At 43.4% G+C, this 12,869-nt stretch overlaps 1 non-coding gene across 1 annotated transcript; it reads right to left on the minus strand.

Annotated features, from left to right (window-relative positions):
• Nucleotides 1–468: 468 nt before the first annotated feature.
• On the minus strand, nucleotides 469–541 carry Trnaa-cgc. Its single transcript has one exon. It is a non-coding gene; the product is annotated as a tRNA-Ala (tRNA).
• Between the last annotated feature and the right edge of the window lie 12,328 nt (nucleotides 542–12,869).

A 12,869-nucleotide genomic window follows, 5' to 3' on the forward strand; every position in this document is an offset into this window, starting at 1 on the left:
CCAGATACTGTAGTCCAGTTACAGTAGCACCTTCGAAGAAAAAGGGACCAAAAACTTTATTGGCTGAGATGGAGAACAAATGTACAACTAAATGAAACTTTATAGCTCCCTTAATTCGCCGACAGATAGTGCTTAGCTCTGCCTTTTGTCGTTGCAGAGTTTTAAATTCCTAAAGTTGTGGTATTCTTTTTGAATCACCCTGTATATGAACTACCAGACGTGACATGACTTAAGGCGACCCATCCCATTCCGCCAGGGCGTGGACTGGCCAATCGCCGTGACGGTAGGATTAGGTTAGGTTAGGTTAGTGTTTTTTAACGTCCCGTCGACAACGAGGTCATTAGAGACGGAGCGCAAGCTCGGGGTTAGGGAAAGATGGGGAAGGAAATCGGCCGTGCCTTTTCAAAGGAACCATCCCGGCATTTGCCTGAAGCGATTTAGGGAAATCACGGAAAACCTAAATCAGGATGGCTGGAGACGGGATTGAACCGTCGTCCTCCCGAATGCGAGTCCAGTGCGCTAACCACTGCGCCACCTCGCTCGGTGTGACGGTAGGAATCCGCCACGCTCTGGAACAGGGGGAGGGAGCGCCAACACCCAAATTTGACATTGCGCACCGATAGTGACTCAGTAGTTATCTAACCCTACGTAGATAATAGAAAGAATACCTTAAACAGAACCTGCAGCGATCATCTAAAAGGCCAGCCCGGTGCCAGGGGCATGCTCACTGGGATTAGCTCAGTGGGCGCGGCCACATAGTAGGTTTATATGCAATAACTGGCACGCCTGTAACGCTGCAGGAAGTAGCCTCTAGATTAGTTAAGTCCAGACACTAGATCTTACCCACTAAGTAACTAACTTATAATTTCCTGTAGCAAGTAAGCTTACTAATACTAGAATTACAAGTATAAATGCTGCTAATACAAACAAATGTAATGTAGATTGAAGACCCACTAATGTATAAGGTGGGGGGTTATGATGTAAGAAATAATTGGATAGAATAAAGATCTATTTAAAAAAAAAAAGAACGGACCAGAAAAATTATAAACCAATATCCTTCACATCAGTTTACTGCAGAATCTGGAACATATTTCCTTGAGACCGAGTAGCCGATGTCTACGAAACAGCACGGTTTTAAGAATCGTCGCCCGTCCAAAACTCAGCTTGTCATTTTCTCGCATATTCTACTGCGAACTATGAAAGAAGGCAACGGGCAGGTTCAATATTTCTAGATTCCCGAAAAGCATCGGACACGATGCCCCCACTACAGATGTTGACGTAGGCACGAGTATGTGCAGTACCTGTAGTTTCATTACATATGTGAGTGGCTCGAGCCGGCCGGGTGGCCGAGCGGTTCTAAGCGCTACAGTCTGGAACCGCGCGACCGCTACGACCGCAGGTTCGAATCCTGCCTCGGGCATGGATGTGTGTGATGTCCTTAGGTTAGTTAGGTTTAAGTAGTTCTAAGTTCTAGGGGACTGATGACCTAGAAGTTAGGTCCCATAGTGGTCAGAGCCTTTTTTTATTATTTTGAGTGGCGCGACGACTTCTTAATTAATAGAACACAGTATATCGATCATTTTGATTTGCAGCTCCTTCTATTGGCCGTGTTTCCTGTTAAAATTGTTGGATGTGAGGTCCGCCAGTTATGTAGAACACCGTTTTTCTCAGTACCCAAACATGTTTCGGTGCCATTGTGCCATCATCAGTGGGTTTTCGTTCTTATTTATTCTGCAATGTGAACATTTTTGTTGAATGATTATAAAATTATGTGCATTTTTAGTTCAAACAACAGATCGGTTCATTTTGCAAATACCTTTACACTTGGTGTGCATGGATTTTCTGGATCACTTGTGTGTTAATTAATACTGCTAGCTTGTCATCTGCGACCAAACGACGCTGATGAGAATTTATACTTTTGCTGCGAGTTAACCTGTCTTCTAGAATGTAATGTAAAAACGAGTATAGGCGCGAAAACATCGCGAAAAACTGAATTAAATTCTAGAAGATAGGTTAACTCCCAGAAAAAAACACCAACATCGTTTGGTTGAGAAGACAAGCTACCTGTAGTAATTAACACACAAGTGAGCCAAAAAATTCATGCACACCAAGTGTAAAGGTATTTACAAAAAGAACCGAGCTGTTGTTTGAACTAAAAGTGCACATAATTATATAATCATTTACAAAAATGTTCACATTTCAGAATAAATAAAAACGAAAACCCACTGATGATGGCACAGTTGCGCCGAAACATGTTGGGGTACTGAGAAAAACGGTGTTTTGCGTAACTGGCGGACCTCACATCCAACGAGCACACAGTATGTTGTCGTCAATGGCGAACGTTCGTGAGAGACAAGCGTATCGTCAGCAGTGCCTCAGGGAAGTGTGATAGTAGCGCTATTATTTTCTATAGACGTGATTGATGTGGCGGACAGGGTGGCCAGCAGTATGCGGTTGACTGCTGATGATGCTGTAGTGTACGGAGAAGTGTAGAAGTTGAGTGACTGCAGGAAAATACACGATGCCTCAGACAAAATATGTAGTTGGTGTGATGAATGGCAGATAGCTCCAAATGTGGAAAAATATCAAAACAAGTGGTTCAAATGGCTCTGAGCACTATGGGACTTAACAGCTGAAGTCATCACTCCCCTAGAACTTAGAACTACTTAAACCTAACTAACCTAAAGACGTCACACACATCCGTGCCCAAGGCAAGATTCGAAACTGCGACCGTAGCGGTCGCGCGGTTCCAGACTGAAGCGCCTACAACCGTTCGGCCACACCTGCCGGCCTAGAAAAATATCTGTAACGCGTATGAGTAGGAAAAACAAACCTTAGTTGTTGGATGCAATGTTCGCCAGTTACGCAAAACACCATTTTTCAAAGTTTCCAAACATCCTTCAGCAGCTCTGTGCCATCATCAGTGGGTTTCTGTTTTATTTAATCAGTAATGTGAACATTTTCCTAAACGATCACAAAATTACGGAAATATTAATTTCAAACAACTATTTGAATCTGTTATTTAATACCTTTACATTCGGTCTACATGGTTTTGCAGGACCACTTGCGTTGCAGATGAGAAAAAGGTTCAAGCGTGTGTGAATTCCTAAGGGACCAAACTGCTGAGGTTATCGGTCCCTAGACTTACACACTACTTAAACTAACATACGCTAAGGACAACACACACATCTATGCTCGAAGGAGGACTCGAACCTCCGACAGGAGGGGCTGCGCAATCCGTGACATGACGCCCTAAACCGAGCGGCCACTCCGCGCGGCTGCAGATGAGAAGCTACCACTACTTTCTGATACCTGTGACAGTATACATGTTCTGGTACTGTTGGTGCCAAGATGGTAGGGTAGGCAACTTTCAGAAGTGGTAGTATGGACCCGAGGGCATGCAGCTTTACTGTATGGTTAAATGATGATGGCGTCCTCTTGGGTAAAATATTCCGGAGGTAAAATAGTCCCCCATTCGGATCTCCGGGCGGGGACTACTCAAGAGGACGTCGTTATCAGGAGAAAGAAAACTGGCGTTCTTCGGATCGGAGCGTGGAATGTCAGATCCCTTAATCGGGCAGGTAGGTTAAGAAATTTAAAAAGGGAAATGGATAAGTTGAAGTTAGATACAGTGGGAATTAGTGAAGTTCGATGGCAGGAGGAACAAGACTTTTGGTCAGGTGGATACAGGGTTATAAGTACAAAATCAGATAGGGGTAATGCAGGAGTAGGTTTAATAATGAATAAAAAATAGGAGTGCAGGTAAGCTACTACAAACAGCATAGTGAACGCATTATTGTGGCCAAGATAGACACGAAGCCCATGCCTACTACAGTAGTACACGTTTATATGCCAACTAACTCTGCAGATGATGAAGAAATTGGTGAAATGAGATAAAAGAAATTATTCAGGTAGTGACTGGAATTCTATAGTAGGAAAAGGAAGAGAAGGAAACGTAGTAGGTGAATATGGACTGCGGGTAAGAAATGAAAGAGGAAGCCGCCTAGTGGAATTTTGCACAGAGCAAAACTTAATCATAGGTAACACTTGGTTCAAGAATCATAAAAGAAGGTTGTATACATGAAAGAAACCTGGAGATACTGACAGGTTTCAGATAGGTTATATAATGGTAAGACAGAGATTTAAGAACCAGGTTTTAAATTGTAAGACATTTCCAGGGGCAGATGTGGACTCTGACCACAATCTATTGGTTATGAACTGTAGATTGAAACTGAAGAAACTGCAAAAAGGTGGGAATTTAAGGAGATGGGACCTGGATAATCTGACTAAACCAGAGGCTGTACAGAGTTTCAGGGAGAGCATAAGGGAACAATTGACAGGAATGGGGGAAAGAAATACAGTAGAAGAAGAATGGGTAGCTCTGAGGGATGAAATAGTGAAGACAGCAGAGGATCAACTAGATAAAAAGACGAGGGCTATTAGAAATCCTTGAGTAACAGAAGAAATATTGAATTTAATTGATGAAAGGAGAAAATATACAAATGCAGTAAATGAAGCAAGCAAAAAGGAATACAAACGTCTCAAAAATGAGATCGACAGGAAGTGCAAAATTGCTAAGCAGGGATGGCTAGAGGACAAATGTAAGGATGTAGAGGCTTATCTCACTAGGGATAAGATAGATACTGCCTACAGGAAATTTAAAGAGACCTCTGGAGAAAAGAGATCCACTTGTATGAATATCAAGAGCTCAGATGGAAACCCAGTTCTAAGCAAAGAAGGGAAAGCAGAAAGGTGGAAGGAGTATATAGAGGGTCTATACAAGGGCAATGTACTTGAGGACAGTATATTGGACATGGAAGAGGATGTAGGTGAAGATGAAATGGGAGTTACGATACTGCGTGAAGAGTTTGACAGAGCACTGAAAGACCTGAGTCGAAACAAGGCCCCGGGAGTAGACAACATTCATTAGAACTACTGACGGCCTTGGGAGAGCCAGTCCTGACAAAACTCTACCATCTGGTGAGCAAGATGTATGAAACAGGCGAAATACCCTCAGACTTCAAGAAGAATATAATAATTCCAATCCCAAAGAAAGCAGGGGTTGACAGATGTGAAAATTACCGAACTATCAGTTTAATAAGCCACAGCTGCAAAATACTAACACGAATTCTGTACAGACGAATGGTAAAACTTGTAGAAGGCTCTGAGCACTATGGGACTATCTGTGGTCATCAGTCCCCTAGAACTTAGAACTACTTAAACCTAACTAACCTAAGGACATCACACACATCCATGCCCGAGGCAGGATTCGAACCTGCGACCGTAGCAGTCCCGCGGTTCCGGACTGAGCGCCTAGAACCGCTGAACTGGTAGAAGCGGACCTCGGCGAAGATCAGTTTGGATTCTGCAGAAATGTTGGAACACGTGAGGCAATACTGACCCTACGACTTATCTTAGAATATAGATTAAGGAAAGGCAAACCTACATTTCTAGCATTTGTAGACTTAGAGAAAGCTTTTGACAATGTTAACTGGAGTACTCTCTTACAAATTCTAAAGGTGGCAGGGGTAAAATAGAGGGAACGAAAGGCTATTTACAATTTGTACAGAAACCAGATGGCAGTTATAAGAGTCGAGGGGCATGAAAGGGAAGCAGCGGTTGGGAAGGGAGTGAGACAGGGTTGTAGCCTGTTCCCGATGTTATTCAATCTGTATATTGAGCAAGCAGTAAAGGAAACAAAAGAAAAATTCGGAGTAGGTATTAAAGTCCACGGAGATGAATTAAAAACGTTGAGGTTCGCCGATGATATTGTAATTCTGTGAGAGACAGCAAAGTACTTGGAAGAGCTGTTGAACGGAATGGACAGTGTCTTGAAAGGAGGATATAAGATGAACATCAACAAAAGCAAAACGAGGATAATGGAATGTAGTCGAATTAAATCGGGTGATGCTGAGGGAATTAGATTAGGAAATGAGACACTTAAAGTAGTAAAGGAGTTTTGCTATTTGGGGAGCAAAATAACTGACGATGGTCGAAGTAGAGAGGATATAAAATGTAGACTGGCAATGGCAAGGAAAGCGTTTCTGAAGAAGAGAAATTTGTTAACATCGAGTATAGATTTAAGTGTCAGGAAGTCGTTTCTTAAAGTATTTGTATGGAGTTTAGCCATGTATGGAAGTGAAACATGGACGATAAATAGTTTGGACAAGAAGAGAATAGAAGCTTTCGAAATGTGGTGCTACAGAAGAATGCTGAAGATTAGATGGGTAGATCACATAACTAATGAGGAGGTATTGAACAGAACTGGGGAGAAGAGGAGTTTGTGGCACTACTTCACAAGAAGAAGGGACCCGTTGGTAGGACATGTTATGAGGCATCAAGGGATCACAAATTTAGCATTGGAGGGCAGCGTGGAGGGTAAAAATCGTAGAGGGAGACCAAGAGATGAATACACTAAGCAGATTCAGAAGGATGTAGGTTGCAGTAAGTACGGGGAGATGAAGAAGCTTGCACAGGATAGAGTAGCATGGAGAGCTGCATCAAACCAGTCTCAGGACTGAAGACAACAACAACAACAACAGTATGGACCAAAGCAAGGAAAAAAATCCAGTAAACATGGGATCTCAAATGCATACCTTAAGGGCTATGAGCATTTATTCTTCTTTGCTACTGTGAAACACACCTGATGTACTGAACTAGTCCTGAGAGCTCTTAAGGTACGCGTTTCAAAATACATGTGTATTGGACATTTTTCCTTATTTTGGTTCACACTACCACCTCTGAAAGTTGCCTACCGTATCATCTTAGCAACAACAGTACATCTATTCCAATCTCAGAGTTAACAGGACGGCTTTAGCTTAGAACTTTCGACTCGTTCGTTTTCGGTACAAGGACTCTTATCTCAAATCCATACATTTATCCTCGTCCATCATCCTTGAAAGTTTTTAACGTCGTCACGTAATCACCCTGTATATACACTCATGCTCATAAATTAAGGATAATGCTGATACATGGTGAAACGACGCTTTGGTGGGCGGTTTGGGGTTTAAATCACCTCGGGGTATGACCATCCGGTGCATTTGACCTGGTGTCGTCACACGGTGGCAGCAGTCCACATACGCAGAGGTGTGTTGGTGAATGCCAGAGTACGGTGCAGCGAGTAAGTGTGCAGACGTTTTCAGACGTGCTTGTGGAGACTGTGTGTTGAAAATGGCTCAAAGAACATATATTGATGACGTTATGAGGGTTAGAAAACTAGGGTGACAGGAGGCTGGTCAAACACAGCAGGTCGTAGCACGGGCCCTCCGTGTGTCACAAAGTGTGGTCTCAAGATTATGTCAACGGTTCCAGCAAACAGGAAACGTGTCCAGGCGCTACAGTACGTGACGTCCAGAGCGTACAACACCACAAGAAGACCGATATCTCACCATCAGTGCCCGCAGACGGCCACGGTGTACTGCAGGTAGCCTTGCTCGGGACCTTACCGCAGCCACTGGAACAGTTGTCTCCAGACACACAGTCTACAGACGAGACTGAACAGACACGATTTATTCGACTGGTGACCTGCAAGGTGCATTCCACTGACCCCTGGTCACAGGAGAGCCCGTAAAACCTGATGTCAAGAACACAGTATATGGTCATTGGAACAGTGGTCCCAGGTTATGTTCACGGACGAGTCCACATATAGTCTCAGCAGTGATTCTCGCTGGGTTTTCATTTGGCGTGAACCAGGAACCAGATACCAACCCCTTGATGTCCTTGACAGGGACCTGTATGGAGGCTGTAGTTTGATGGTGTGTGGTGGGATTATGATTGGTGCACGTACACCCTTGCATGTCTTTGACAGGGGAACTGTAACAGGTCAGGTGTATCGGGACGTCATTTTGCACCAGTATGTCCGCCTTTTCAGGGGTGCAGTGGGTCCCACCTTCCTCCCAATGGATGATAACGCACGGCCCCACCGAGCTGCCATCGTGGAGGAGTACCTTGAAACCGAAGATACCAGGCCAATGGAGTGGCCTGCCTGTTCTCCAGACCTAAACACCATCGAGCACGTCTGGGATACTCTCGGTCGACGTATCGCTGCAAGTCTTCAAACCCCTAGGACCTCCGACAGGCACTGGTGCAAGAATGGGAATCTATACCCCAGTAGCTGCTTGACCATCTGATCCACAGTATGCCAACCCGTTGTGCGGCCTGTGTACGTGTGCATGGTGATCATATCCCGTATTGATGTCGGGGTACATTCGCAGGAAACAGTGGCGTTTTGTAGCACATGTGTTTTGGTACGGTTTTCTCAACTTATCACCAATACCGTGGACTTACAGATCTGTGTCGTGTGTGTTCCCTATGTGTCTATGCTATTAGCGCCAGTTTCGTGTAGTGCTACGTTGTGTGGCACCGCATTCTGCAATTATCCTTAATTTATGAGCATGAGTGTACATACATTTACAGGCGTCAGTGCCTATAGCTTTTACGCTCTGTGGTGTCGTTGGATGACTTGGGCTCATGTGTAAAACTTGATCTACTAAGTACCTTCCACAACATTTTGAAGTGTGTAATACGAACTGTGAAACACCCTATATGTGGTCGTTCTTTTTTCGCTCTATCTGCGAGTGGAACAGGTCAACTATTAGCGGTACAGGGAGCCCTTCGCAATGAACCGTCAGACTGCTTGCGAAGTATGTAGATGTAGGTATTGTGAGTAGCTGCAGCTGTAAGGCGCGGTTCGAGCTGAGGCGATGCGGTATGCAACACGACACGCCGGAACAACTATTAGTTGACATGGATGTTTATTCAGGTTGGACATGTGTAACTCTAATGCCTTGACAATATCCAACACATTGTTCTGATATATTCCTCGACACCCACTTTCTCAGTTCACCATGTACTCATAAAGGTAGCAACTGACATATTACTCACTGTATGACGTACCCTGACACATGTTTTCTGGTTGTTTTTTCTGTCTTAGGTCGTACTATCATTTCTCCTTCCCTGTTTAAGGGCTACATGACATATGTAGGTGCTTGTCTCTAGTTGTTCTGATTGAAATGAGTGTCTTTCTATTATACTGCGTATGTAATGCAGTACTCTTGTTCAGACTTACTTTACAGCCGATGGTTTGCTATATCACTCAGCCAAACGCCTGCTTACCAGAAGACTTATCACCTTCATCATAACGGTGGTTATGCCCTTCTCCATATACAGGGTGATTCAAAAAGAATACCACAACTTTAGGAATTTAAAACTCTGCAACGACAAAAGGCAGAGCTAAGCACTATCTGTCGGCGAATTAAGGGAGCTATAAGGTTTCATTTAGTTGTACATTTGTTCGCTTGAGGCGCTGTTGACTAGGCGTCAGCGTCAGTTGATGCTAAGATGGCGACCGCTCAACAGAAAGCTTTTTATGTTATTGAGTACGGCAGGCGTGAATCGACGACAGTTGTTCAGCGTGCATTTCGAACGAAGTATGGTGTTAAACCTCCTGATAGGTGGTGTATTAAACGTTGGTATAAACAGTTTACAGAGAATGGGTGTTTGTGCAAAGGGAAAAGTTCTGGACGGCCGAGAACGAGTGATGAAAATGTAGCACGCATCCAGCAAGCATTTGTTCGCAGCCCAGGAAAATCGACTCGCAGAGCTAGCAGAGAGCTGCAAATTCCACAATCAATTGTATGGAGAGTCCTACGAAAAAGGTTAGTTATGAAACCTTATCGTCTGAAATTGGTTCAAGCACTGTCTGCAGCTGATAAGATTAAAAGAATCGATTTCTGTGATTTTATCCTTGCTCAAATGGAAACAGATGAATCTTTCGTTTCAAAGATTGTGTTTAGTGATGAAGCAACTTTCCACACTAACGGGAAAGTCAACCGTCACAATGTCTGTGTATGGGGCACTGAGAATCCGCGGGAAACAACTCAGTATGAACGTGACTCGCCTAAGGTGAACGTTTTCTGTGCCATTTCAGCCAATAAAGTTTTGGTCCCTTTTTCTTCGAAGGTGCTACTGTAACTGGACTACAGTATTTGGAGATGTTAGAGAATTGGCTGTTCCCTCAGCTCGAACAAGAAGCACAACAATTCATATTTCAGCAGGATGGAGCGCCACCACATTGGCACTTATCTGTCCGTAACTACCTGAACGTCAACTACCCGAGGCGATGGATCGGCCGCCAGGCAGCCCGTGACAGAGCACTTCATCACTGGCCTCCAAGAAGCCCTGATCTTACCCCCTGCGATTTTTTCTTATGGGGGTATGTTAAGGATATGGTGTTTCGGCCACCTCTCCCAGCCACCATTGATGATTTGAAACGAGAAATAACAGCAGCTATCCAAACTGTTACGCCTGATATGCTACAGAGAGTGTGGAACGAGTTGGAGTATCGGGTTGATATTGCTCGAGTGTCTGGAGGGGGCCATATTGAACATCTCTGAACTTGTTTTTGAGTGAAAAAAAACCTTTTTAAATACTCTTTGTAATGATGTATAACAGAAGGTTATATTATGTTTCTTTCATTAAATACACATTTCTAAAGTTGTGGTATTCTTTTTGAATCACTCTGTATTTCAGTACTTACTGATTAGTGGGAATCCGTTACGGCATATTACATTAGATTGACTGTTTGATTAATTAAAAATTGTTTATTAAATAAGTTGTATCTTGCGAGTCTCTGATTGATAAGTTGCACTGGCGTAACTTTATATTCTCAATTTATTAGTTATTATTAGTATATCGATCATGATGATACAGATAGTTGTTGGGTTAACCTCCAGTAAGTGGTTTATATTTTACTAGTATATGACTACGTGTAATCAGATGTTTTACCTTCAGTCTGTGCTCGTCAGTATACGGTTATATTGTTTTATTCCTTTTGTTTCACGGGCATTGCATTAGCATTATACCGTGATTATCTATGCATAATATGCAACATTCGCCTCCCTTTAGTAGGATCTTGTTTACAATTATGTGAAACATATATTTTGCTCCCTAGTTTATGTTACTAGACTGTGCAACTGTTCTCTTATTTTATATCATAATTTATCTGTAACTTTGAGGCAACCTCCTGCACAGTTTGGTACTACTATGTTACTACATATTACCACTGTACATGAGAATTGCACCCCCCCCCCCCTTTTGCTACCTATTTCATACTGTTACCATCGTTGTGTGTACACAGGGGCCTGAAGATGACGTAATACAGGGTGTATCAAAAAGAATCATCTGCTTCAAAAAAAATCATTACTATTATTTTATGTGAGATAAGTATGTGAACAACGTACTGTACGAATGAGCAAACTCTCGAGTTCTGCTTGTTCCCGCTAGGTAGCGGCAGTCTTCGCCCACTTCAGTTCTAGTACAAATAGTGTCGGGACAACGGAAAGCGTTTAGTGTACTACGTTTTGCGCAGTGCGGGTCAGTAATGACTGTTCAGCCTGACCTTCGTACTAGGTTTGGTGTGGATCCTCCTACAGCACAGAGCATTCGACGATGGCATGAATAATGCCGAGAAACAGGTTGCTTGTGTGAAGGCAAATCAACCGGGCCATCCCCGAGTGTCTGACACAGACGTCGAACGCATCCGGCACAGTTTCACGAGGAGTCCGCAGAAATCCGTTCGCCGTGCAGCTCGACAGCTCAACATGGCCCCTATGTCCGTCTGGCGTGTGTTGCGTCGTCGTTTACACATGAAACCGTACAAAATTCAGATACTGCAAGGTGACAAACAACAACGTGTGGAGTTCTGTAATTTCGTTTTTGGCAAGATGGAGGAAGACAATTTCCTTCCACACTTAGTGTTTAGTGACGAGGCAACATTCCATTTAAATGGAAACGTGACCGTCATAATGTGAGAATATGGGGTATGGAACAACCCCATGAAGTTGTACAACATGAGAGGGATTCTCCAAAATTTAATGTGTTTAGTGCAGTTTCTCGGGAAAAGGTGTATGGACCATTTTTCTTTGCCGAGAACACTGTTACTAGATGCACGTATCCTAATATCCTTGAGAACTTCCTTTCCGCACAGTTGGAGACTGATTCGAACGACTTCATTTACCAACAGGATGGGGCACCGCCACACAGGGACCTGCAAGCGCGGGAATTTTTGAATCGAAGGTTTACTGAACGACGGATCGGACGCACTGGACCAAATGATTCTGTCTTACATTACTGGCCTCCAAGGCCACCGAACCTGACTGATGCGGTTATTTTTTGTGCGGGTTTATAAAAGACTCTGTGTGCCTCCATTACCAACAACAAAGAATGAACTGAGACATCGCATAACAGCAGCTGTGGAAGCTGGAACTCAAGACATGCTCGCTGCAGTGTGGGAACAATTTGAATAGCGCATTGACATATACCGTGCGTCTCAAGGGGGGCGTATTGAACATCTATGAATAGGTATGAAAAAACTGTTTGAGTTTCCCGGTCGTCAGAAACCGACTGTTTATGTGTTTTAGTTTGCGAAATATAGGCGTGCCAAGCTAGTAGAAATCGTTGAGTAACAGAAGAAAGATTGAATTTAATTGATGAAGGAGAAAATATAAAATGCAGTAAATGAAGTAGGCAAAAAGGAATACAAACGTCTCAAAAATGAGATCGACAGGAAGTGCAAAATGGCTAAGCAGGGATGGCTAGAGGACAAATGTAAGGATGTAGAGGCCTATCTCACTAGGGATAAGATAGATACTGCCTACAGGAAATTTAAAGAGACCTCTGGAGAAAAGAGATCCACTTGTATGAATATCAAGAGCTCAGATGGAAACCCAGTTCTAAGCAAAGAAGGGAAAGCAGAAAGGTGGAAGGAGTATGTAGAGGGTCTATACAAGGGCAATGTACTTGAGGACAGTATATTGGACATGGAAGAGGATGTAGGTGAAGATGAAATGGGAGTTACGATACTGCGTGAA

Source organism: Schistocerca piceifrons, chromosome 10 (genome assembly GCF_021461385.2).
Source record: "Schistocerca piceifrons isolate TAMUIC-IGC-003096 chromosome 10, iqSchPice1.1, whole genome shotgun sequence".
NCBI classification, from domain to species: Eukaryota; Metazoa; Arthropoda; class Insecta; order Orthoptera; family Acrididae; genus Schistocerca; species Schistocerca piceifrons.